Below are 6821 nucleotides of genomic sequence, written 5' to 3' on the forward strand. Positions count from 1 at the left end.
GGACACATTGCAGTCTGTATATTTTCACAATTGCCTTAGTTGTTTCAGTCCTCTTTGGCCGTGGAAGGGAAAGGATTGAATTTATGGCCTTTGAGAACTTGCCTGTGGCGTGGGCGAGATGCCCACTCCACAGGCCGTTCGCAGCAAAGACCATACCTAAATAGGGGAATGATTTTGTAAAGTGCAGCTTATCTTGTCCTATGGAGATGGAGTTGAGTTGTTTGGCCCCTGGCCCGCAGGTCATAATAAACGATTTTTTGAAATTCACTTTCAAGTCCAAGTTCCCCATAAAAAGTGCAAAGTTCTTGACCAGGGCACGTAGGGCGTTTGGTGTTAAGCCCATAATCACCGCATCGTCGGCATACAGGAGTGCGGGTAACAGTCTCCCTTGAATTCTCGGGGCATCGGTTGTCGTCTTTTTCAGAGAGTCACTCAGTCCGTTTATGTAAACTCACCCCTGTCGGACGCCTCTTTCAACCTTGATTGCCCCTGAGATCTCACCCTCCATGCCAATTCGTACCTGAGCTTTAGTGTCTGCGTGTAGGTCACACACTCAAGTACTGTTGCACAGGGCTTTTCATAGCTTGTTTCCTTCCGAGTATAAGAATTGGCTTGGTAGTTTGGTCTGCCCTGTTCCCATGATGCACTGGGCCAGGGTCAGACTAATTTGCATATAGCCAAGTTCTGAGCTGGGATGGTGCAGTGAGCTAAAAAACGGTGATGAATAAAGCCCTGATCTTTGGACTGGGTAAGAGTGGTCTGCTTAATTCAGACACTCTGTTCATCACTACCCCCTTTTCTGAATCATTTTTGTCCACCATAAGCGTGGAAGGGTATACTCAGATGTGAGTCCCTAGCTCATTGCACCATCAGGATTCAAGCAAGCCGGGCCGAAGACGGCTGAAATGCCAGAAGCCTGTCCCCGGCAGCTTGTTTCCTTCCCAGTATAAGAATTGGCTTGGTAGTTTGGTCTGCCCTGTTCCCATGATGCACTGGGCCAGGGACAGACTGATTTGCATATAGCCAGGTTCTGAGCTGGGATGGTGCAGTGAGATAAATAACGGTGATTGATAAAGCCCTGATCTTTGGACTGGGTAAGAGTGGTCTGCTTAATTCAGACACTCTGTTCATCACCACCCCCTTTTCTGAATCGTTTTTGGCCACTATAGGTGTGGCAGGGTATACTCAGACATGAGTCCCTTTCTCACTGCACCATCAGGCTTCAAGCAAGCCGGGCCGAAGACGGCTGAAATGCCAGAAACCGGTCCCCGGTAGCTTGTCTCCTTTCTGGTGAAGAATTGGCTTGGTAGTTTAGTCTGCCCTGTTCCCATGATGCACTGGGCCAGAGACAGACTGATTTGCATATAGCCAGGTTCTGAGCTGGGATGGTGCAGTGAGATAAATAACGGTGATTGATCAAGCCCTGATCTTTGGACTGGGTAAGAGTGGTCTGCTTAATTCAGACACTCTGTTCATCACCACCCCCTTTTCTGAATCATAGGGAAACGTAGGCACACAGCTTGCCTTCTCTTCACAGGCACTTAAGGGAGGCATGCATTTGCCTTTGTTCTATCCTTGTATATCAATGCAGACATTGTAAGACTCCGATTGGTTAGTCTGTCCCAGTATTTGCACGAATCACTTTAGTTGCACTATTTTACTTCTTTCATGTTGCTACGTCGTGAAGTTGTGTGGTCATTTGCCTTTTGTCTTACTTGGTCACTCCCCCCACTTTTTTAGGACTTGTGCCCTGCAGGTACCTTAGTATATGTCTGTCACATGAGAGGTGTCCGCAGAGTTTGTTCTCTGCGCGGTCCTGGAGTACTGTCTGAACATTCTGTCTGTGGTTGGAGAACATTGTCCCTTGTCATTCAGTTCTGGTCTAGCCCTAGCACCCCGAACCAACAAAGTCTCTCAGCTGCAAGAGAACACATATCCCCTTTGGATGACATGGGAAGGCGTGCTAGATGCCCCACACTTGGAGAGTGATCCATCCAGTGATGGGAGTGACACAGCAAATTTGATATAAATTTCACCATATATAGGTTGCTGACAAAGCCCATAGACCAGGGACATCCCATACAACTGCTTCCTGCAAAGGGGGGATATGCTTGTGGGACTACGTCCAGAGGGATTATTGATGCAACATCTTGCTTCATGTTAAATGGATATGTCACTGTCGTTACTGGTTAGGTACCTGCTGTGGCACGTACGATGCATGCTTTGACACTGTAGTAAAGACTTCACATTTAAAAACGTTTCCGGTCTTCAACGTATCTGCTTGTGTACAGGCGCTTGAATGCCTCTGAGTGAGTAGGAGAGCTAGTGAGGCAGTCTAGCAATATTGTCCTGTGAGTTGTGGTGCTTTGGGGTGCACAGTCCCTGCATGCCCAAGTTTGCTGATCCTGCGCATAGTCCAGTATGTGTGCAAATTCTCAGGCACAATTGTCAAAGCCATGACACAACAGCAAGGCACACAGACACAGTCATGGTCACTCATTGATAACTCACACTGAACAGAAGCATTTGACGATGAGCTTTTAACGCTGGTTAAGGACTTCTTCCTCACCACTGTCATCGTCATTGGGCATGTGTGGGTTGGGAGCGGGCGGATGGTGCTGTTACGCAAGATGTAGCACTCATGCGCTGAGCCCGTATACTTTGTACACATGTGTGAGTTGATCTGCTAAGACTGGCATACCACTTGCACGTTGAAGGAGTGGTAGTGTTTGCGGTTCCTATAGATGGGTTCACTTGCCTGTGGTGGAACAAGGCCTATATGCGTACCATCAATGGCTCCCATCAACATATTGGATGCCTCCAGGTAGCCCGGCTCCAGGTATTTTCTTTTGGGCGGGCCAACGATGCATTCGGGTGGGCCACTGCAGGCCCGATTTGTCACTAACGTCTCTTGCCACGCCTGCTTCATGGCCCGCCTTTATCTCTCCTCAGTTTTACAAGGGCCAGTGAAACACATTCTATTCTTCCAAAATCTCTTTCTAGATGTTATCACTGTCAGAAAGTGTTTTTCCATATGCCCTCCTCCTGATGGGAGTGCGAGGTGTGCTGAGGTTAGAGTATCAGGCAAGTGACACTCCTTAGGCTCTCACTCATGCCCTCCTCCTCAGATTCCCTCACTGCCACCCTGCTCCTCCAGCACCCCTCATCTCTCCATAGCAACTCTCTTGTGCATTTCATTTGTTGTAATAGGCTAGTGATATCAGTGTTGGGTGTGACAGTACTTTACATCACGCACACAGTGTACAGAGACAATTAATCATGCAAGTATGTAGGTAAATCAGTCTACAGGGAATGTCACATAAGCCTATGAGGATTACAAGGTGTGGGAAGCACATGTCATCCATACTGGTGGTCAGGATATTTTAAGAGCGTTTGGTCTGGAGAAGCACTAACTCAGGAATTAACCCCTTGCATGCTGATGACGGCCCCCGTCCGTCATGCATCATGGTGGGCGTGTGCTGATGACGGCTGGGGGCCGTCATGAACCCGCCCACTCTTTAAAACGGCCGCACAGCGCGAAAATTCACCGCGCACGCAAGGGGTTAATGCACAGCCCAGTGGTTAAGGATTGGCTTTGCTGATAAAGGTTTATATCTGCACAAACAAACTCTTTATGGCAACATTTGAATGATGAATGAGTGGGGAAGTTATGACTATGTTACAACCCAGAAATAAAGCTAAGTTCTGACTATTAATTCAGATTATCATGCAGCTCATTGGTGGCAGTACCTAGGTCACTGTCCTAGGAAAGTTTTGTGACTTCTGTACTGCTACGTAAACACGTATCTCTGTGACAAAGGCGGTAACCCACTGAGCTATCCGCATCAAATGCAGTTTATCTGCATTTCAGAACTACCAACAGACAAAGGATTGGCAGGATCATTAATCATCCGTTATCTGGACATTTTCTTCTTGGCTTACATACGAGGCTGAGCCTTGATTAAGATCCAAATTGTTTAAATGAAGTTTACATGAAGTATGTGTCTTGCTGGGCCTTCCCTAATGATTTTAGGAAGATAAAATAGCTAGACATTCTCTCACCTGCTTGGTTCCTACTCACTGCCCAATCTGATAAGTAGCTGCAGTGGCCAGGAAAGGTGAATCCAGAAGAATGAAGTTTTCTTCTCCCTGTAGAATTGAAAAGGAGACATCAACTAAGCAGAACAGTTGAGGTTACCCGTTGTAGAAGAGAAGATTTTTCCCCTTCGCCATGGCCATATTTTAGCTGCAGGAGTAGGCGGGGACACTGCCCACCTTTCTGAAAGGAGATGTGTGATTGGGAGTGCCTGTGGGAGAGGGATCTGGCCCAAATCCGCAACTCCAAGGACAGGAAGATAATCAATGTTCGGAGGAACGTTTCACATGAATGTGGCCATTTCCAACTGGCCTTCATGCCATCACTGCCAGGGCCACAGATCATGTTTGGGTGGGCCTGGCCCACCAGGCACACCAGCTAGGACCGGGTGTGCTCCCAGGTCATAAACTCCCCCTTTACATCTGCCAATTCATCTCTCCTCAGAAAGTGGACATGTCTGTACTTGAGAAGCATCAATACTGGCAGGCCGTAACGCACCACCTGGCTGAACATGATCTGTGACATCCCACCTGTGCTTGCCACAGTGTACTGTAAAGACCCAGTAGTGGAGAAATGCAGTGCAGCCATAACCTTTACTGTTATAGACAATGCAGCCGGATGTATTCTTTTGGGCTTCACATGGGACTCCAACTGGGCACATGGGTTCCGTAGTGTGCTGGGATCCAAACGGAATTTCTGTATGATTTCGATCTCCTCCCTTACAGCCAGGTCGGGGAAAGGTCAAAGGACGGGTGGTCTCCTCCTACGTATATGAGGGTACACATTCATGAACTGAGTTATAGATGAGATGTGGTGAACAACTTAGCCGGAGACTCACACAGCACACAGGGAGTCATGGTCAAGTGAAATGCACAAGTGACCTGCATTCAGACGTTGTTTTTCTCCCCTCACTCGTCATACTGACACTACAACATCCGATGTGTATGGCATATAGTACACTGCTACGTGAGGGATGAGCTGCATGTGATTTACATGATGCAGCACTTGTGTTTCCCGTTTTCAGTGCTGAGTTGCATGTAGCTACTGTCTTTACACGGCCGCAAACTTTAGTCCCCCTATTCATGACAACATTGCAGAATAAGGTCAGTGAGAGTCATCTGGACAACACAACATGGATATACAGCACGGGGAACAGACACATGTGGACGTCATGGGATCAGTCCTGCGTGAGTGTGTGGGGATTTACCGTCACAGACATTGCAATGTTCACCTGAATGAGGCACAAATGCACATGGCTGCCAATGTCTGATGATGTGGGTCAGAGCTATCTTTCTTTGTTCCACACATGCACTCCTGTGATGTCTGTGAGGACATTTACAGGCAATGGCAGCTGAGCAGACTGCACGCCACACCAGTACGTGTGTTGGAAATGCTAGGAATTACAAGTATGTCTGGTTTGCAGGCAATGGACACCTCTTATTGTCTGCCTACATCAGTAGCCCTTCACAAGATGACTCCTAGCCAAGAGACGCCAGTCAGACGTCAAGGGATTTACAAGCGATGTAAACAGTTTGGATGTTTCCTTGCATAACATTGGTACAGTGCAAGAGACCTTTGTCCTTTTGGACTCCTTCACCCATTTCAGTACATGCGTGCCACAAAGCATGGCAGTGTATGTAATTCCTCTCTACTTTCTTTGACATAACATGTGTGTGATGACTTGACTCATAGGTCCCATTCTCTCATACTTTCACAGTGTAGTGAGCCAGCCACTCCCAGAGGGCTGGCTTACCACACCACCCAGCCACCCAGCACAGGCTTCACTGGACCTGTGACCCTGCCAGCAAAAGGGGCCGGATGCACGTGCCCTGGGCCAGTTCTCCCATGTAAGTACAGGGTCTGTGTGTGTGGTGACTTGATATGCATGGGGACCTCGTGGCCCACAACATTAGACAAGGGGTGCACCAATCACTTTAGGCGAATGAGTTGTGATGTGTGATGCAATTGGCATGGAGGCAATGCAAATGCAGTATTTGTTTGCATGAGCGGTTGTTGGCATCCACAGCAATGACACGCATTGGCCCCAATTGAATGTTGCAGGATTGCGGTCGCAGCTTCAATGCCACATCGGTGTGAAACACACTATGCGAATGAGCCATCAGCCAATGGGAGCCTTCGGTGGCATACATTTTGTTGATATTGTGATGTGCGCGCTCGCCAATTTGCGGGGCTCGGTATTGGCCCCAATTTCAGGGGCACCGAGAGTCACTCGTGAGTATTGGGTGGGCCTCGCACTTTGCATTTGGCAGGTGCCACATTCATCGTGGTGCCGCCACGCATGCTGGGAGTTGTATTTGTTCAGGTGTTGCATGCTTGGAGATGTTTGGTACGTACCTCTGCTGTTGAGCGCAGCGGCGTCCTGTCTGCTGGAGGCAGAGCAGGTAGAGCAGCAAAGGCCTGTCTTGCAGGAACCATGGCAGCTTCGGGTTTTAAATGGGTACTGTATTGGCTCTTCCTCTCCGGTGTTTTTCTTTCGCCATCCTCAATGTGGTGGTTTTTATGCTGCGATGGGAAGGGCTCTCTGCAGCATCATAATCTGTTTGGTGGACGGAACGTGTTTTCGCACGCTGGGCCTGCTCTACTGGCTCCATCTGCCACCCTTGAGTAGGCAAAAAACGTGTGGAGCCTGAAAGACCGCACTACAGTAACTAGTCTCTGTGGGACCATTGTAATTTGGTGGTCGCAATAACCGCACCGGGAGCGG

The sequence above is a fragment of the Lissotriton vulgaris genome, unplaced genomic scaffold (assembly GCF_964263255.1).
Source record: "Lissotriton vulgaris unplaced genomic scaffold, aLisVul1.2 SCAFFOLD_285, whole genome shotgun sequence".
NCBI lineage: Eukaryota > Metazoa > Chordata > Amphibia > Caudata > Salamandridae > Lissotriton > Lissotriton vulgaris.